Below are 4759 nucleotides of genomic sequence, written 5' to 3' on the forward strand. Positions count from 1 at the left end.
AAAAGAATTGGAGGTATACTCCCCTCCTCTATCTGATCTTAGGACCTTTATATAGTGTCCAAATTCTCTTTTAGCCTGGGCTTTAAATTCTACAAACTTATCAAATGCTTCAAATTTATTCTTTAAGAAATACACCCATGTCCTACGACTAAAATCATCAATAAATGTCATGAAATAAGTACTCCCCCCAATGGAAGTAACTTGCATAGGACCAACTAGGTCAGTATGCACCAACTCTAATGGATATCTAGCCCTCTTAGAATTTCTAAAATTAAAGGGAAGCCTATGTTGCTTACCGAAAATACAAGCCTCACACTTCTCACATGAATTTCCTATGCGTGGCAAACCTTCTACCATTCTTTTATTTGACAACAAATTTAAACCAGCATAGCCAAGATGACCATACCTAAGGTTCCATAGCTGTGAGGGGTCTTCAATCACACTCCTTAGAGCTAATTGTGTGGGAGGTGCAGCACCAACTTAAGATGAGAAACATGTCTCTATCCTCAAGGGAAACATTCTATTCTTTGTCATTTGAACTGCTGCAAGTAAGTTCTTGCTCCCATCCTTTTCATGAATGACACACCTATCATTCTCCATTAGCACTTTGTATCCATTTTGAATGAGCTGACCAATGCTCATCAAATTGTGCTTCGACATACCAGGGGCAAAATACACATTTTGTATTTCCTTCTTCTCACCTTGCTTGGTGTGGACCATAATAAATCTTTTGCCCACTACTAATAGGGTTCCATTGTTACCCATTTTAATCTCAGATTTGAAACTCTTGTCAATGAATGAAAACAAGGTTTCATTACCACTCATGTGGTTGCTACATCCACTGTTGAGGTACCAAACCTCAGGGCTTCCTTCTTCACCAACATTACACATGAAGAAGGCAATGGCATTGTTTCCACTTCCCATGTTCACATCAGCCACATTTGCTTATCTTAATTGATCATTTTGCTTCTTCCAGCATTCACTTGCATAATGTCCATATTTATGATAGTAGCAGCATTCTACATTACTCCTATTTGAGTTGTAGTTTTTCTTACCTCCTCTTGAAGTATTTTGTGAGCTACTTGCTCCATCTACTCTTCCTGAGCTTTCTACTGCAACATTTCTTTATCCTCCATTACCTCGGCCTCTGCCTCTAGAGTTTTTGCCTGAGCCATTTTTTCCTCTCCCCCTTCCTCTTGGATTTGACTAAGCCTTGAATGCTTGCTCTTGGGAAGAAGAAGATGCAGATCTGTTGATCCTATGCTCATTGATTTGAAGAGTACCCATCAACTCATCCATTGTCAAAATAGTGAGGTCTTTTGCCTCTTCTATGGTCATGACCAAATTGTCATTTTATGGGGCAAACTCCTCAATATCTTTTCCACTATCCTCTACTCTTGATAGTCTTCTCTATTTGACTTCAGTTGATTAATCACATTGGAGGTCCTTGAATTGAAATCTGCAACTAAATCATTTTCCTTCATTTGAAGGTTCTCAAACTCGCTCCATATATTCTGTAGCTTTACTATACAATCTTTATTAGTCCCCTTGAAGTTCATCTCAAGGATATCCCATGCTTCCTTTGCATAATTTGCTACTGCAATCTTTGGGAATACTATCTCTGTCATTACTACTTCAATAAGACTTAATGCCTTTACATATTTCCTCCTTGACTCTTTCAAATGATTCTTTGTGCATTTGTGAGGGTAGCATACTGAGTTGGGTCTGTCACATCATTGAACCCATTAACTACAAACTCCCACATATCATTTGCAGCCATTATGGTTTTCATTTTCTTTGCCCATGTATCATAATTTTGCCAATTAAAGGATGCTGGCTACTGCCATATCTTTCCTACATCTCCTGCCACGTCAAAAATCCCAAAAAAAACTTTGCCCTAACTCACTATGGATGTGGGGCCTCAAAGCTTTGATACCATGTGAGAAATAAATCACAACTTTAAAAAACTACACAACCCAAAAATTTTGCTCAGCACAAACTATTGTCGAGTGCTAGTTTTGGTCGGCACATGAAGGTGTTGAGTGGCAATTTGCTTGGCACATGAAGGTGCCGAGTGACAGGTTTCTCGGCACGTGAAGGTGCCGGGTGGCAGTTTTCTTAGCATGTGAAGGTGCCTAGTGACAGGCAGTAGGTGCCGAGTTAGCTCAGCACAAGAAGAGCTCGGCACTCAAAGGAAATGCTTGGCAGTCACTAGAAAGTGATAAACAATAGAAGAGGATGTCGAGTATTTTGTTTCATATACTTAATATTTTTACCACTTAAGAAAAAGAGCCAAGCTGAAGTATTCAACAATAAAATTCTCAGAAAAAACAATGAATAGAAGAAGAACAATGGATTCAAGTATGCTTGCTTTCTTTCTATTCAACTTTGATTACAAATATTACAAAATCTGAGAGCATTCAGCTTCAACCAAAAAACCCTAAACTGGTAAGACTTCAAACTTCAATGAACTTTAAACTTGTAGCTCTAATGGCTGCATACAATGGTGCTTAGAGCAATCACTACTTCAATAGGACAAATCCAACAATAACGAACTTACAAAATGAATAGAGGAAACTCGTGCAACTGAAAACATGACACAAACTTCCTTTTGTTTCTGCAATGACTGATCTGCTGATCAACTTCTTTCTTCTTTTTCTGCTCTGCAACTCTCTGCTAAAGTTTTGATCTGTTGAATCACTTGAATGAACTTAAAACATTCCTTTTGTCATACTTTCCCTCTCTTTCTTGATTTCAAAAACTCACCCACCGCAGTTATTGTTTCTATCTGTTCTGGAGTCCATCAGGTGGTAGGTGGGCATTTGGCTCCAGGGAGAAATGGCCATTGCATCTAATACTCCAACAAATTTAATCAATATTTCATAGTTAGACGACATAGTTATTGTCGACATACAAATCTATAGGTCTGATCAATTTGTTGAGGAGTTATTACTGAGTGCAGACAAGATCATAGTATGGTTATTCTGTGATTGATACAAACCAGAGAGTATTAATAGGAAGAAGTATATTTTACATGGTATATATTCTAGGAGAATCACGGGGATACAAAGGAAAACTATATATCTAATTTTCCCTACATGGGAGATTGAATGCAGAGGATATGAAATATGTAAGCATAGGTGGTCATCGAAGGTGGTGTAGGAAAAACCACAATCATCTAAAAATGGAAGCGCCATGAGTGGCTCAAATCCAGCTTGCCTACAATAATAGTCATTTCAGAAACATAATGGTTAGGAAATAATATTCAATGAAGTGGCAAGGAGAAAAGGTATTCAAAAACTATAGATCCAAGATAATATGTAAAATATATATCTCTCATTATTGCATAGAGATCATTGGGATACAAGACAATATCCACCATATAATATAATCAACAAGGATCACACAAGGCCAATAGAGGTAGAAATCCAAGTTAGTATCACTAAAGCAAGTGTCAAACAAATAAGGAGGGAATGAATACTGAACAGAAACATAGTGATCTACAAATTGAGATAGATTTCTATGTATTTTGGCATCGTCTCAGTAGAAAGAAATGCAAGTTAAAAAAAAAACTAATCCATCATTCATCACAATACAAGGCAACTACTATATTCAACATCAAATCATTAGAAGGAAACAATTAAGATACTAGTTGATACAAGAGTGTGATAAGAAACCACAAAATGATGAATAAGGATTCTATTTTAGCAGTTATGTACAAGAAGTTACCATAACCATCAAAAAAAGAAGATAACTCGTAGAGATATTAGTTAAGACAATTATAACTATCATTCAAAATGTCAGGTGGAAGAAGACAATGATTACATATTAGTTAAGACAATAATAACTATCATTCTAAATGTCAGGTGGAAGAAGACAATGATTACGTATTGTTACGTGGAAGAAGATAATAATAACTAGTTATTGTTATGAGAAGAATAGTGACTAAGTTATTATTAATTTCTATCAAGACACATAAATTAGAAGAATACAAGTAAAAGAACAAATATAATGTATCATGGGAAAAATAAAATATGTGATAGTAGATCTAAAATGCAAAACCCAACCATCTAAAATGACAAAGAAAAAAACCATCTAGTCAGCAATCAACAAAGAAAAAGGAATGTACACACGAGCGAATGGAACACATAAACTAGCGAATTGCTATTGTTGAGGCATTAAGAATAAGTTTGGGTATGAGAATGATTTTTAAAGCTCTAAAACATAAATTAAAACTAAAGGTAATAACTCAATAAGGAGAATGAAGCCATTGCCTTGATTAAAGGTAAGAAAGGTAAGTTTCATATCATTATTTTTTAATTTTTGGTAAATAATTAATATTGAAGGATGGATAGTTATATCGATGGTTTATTCAATTAAATAAGAAGAAAATAGAGTAAATATTCTTGAGGGATAATTAAATAAGGAAGTAGATTATTAAGATTAAATATCTAATGGCTTATTGAGTAATTAACTTCAATTAGTTTTAAATATAATGAATGAAAATCAAGAAATGTGTGTTAATGAGAAAGGACTAGGTAGGTAAGAGGGTAGGGCTGATCCCTAAGGAAAGAGAGGGATGTATTCCACTTTTAGGTTTAGGCTTGTCAAGATATGGGACCCCACTACAATACCTGAGTACTCTAATCATTAAGAAGTAATGATTCTAAAAAAAAGATCTAAAGATTATGTTAAACAATAAGAGACTAGGTGGGTAAGAGGGTAGAGTTGAGTGCTAAGGCAAGAGGGGTATATACCA

Source organism: Cupressus sempervirens, chromosome 1, assembly GCF_028749045.1.
Source record: "Cupressus sempervirens isolate cs-2001-9-10 chromosome 1, ASM2874904v1, whole genome shotgun sequence".
In the NCBI taxonomy this organism is placed as follows: Eukaryota; Viridiplantae; Streptophyta; class Pinopsida; order Cupressales; family Cupressaceae; genus Cupressus; species Cupressus sempervirens.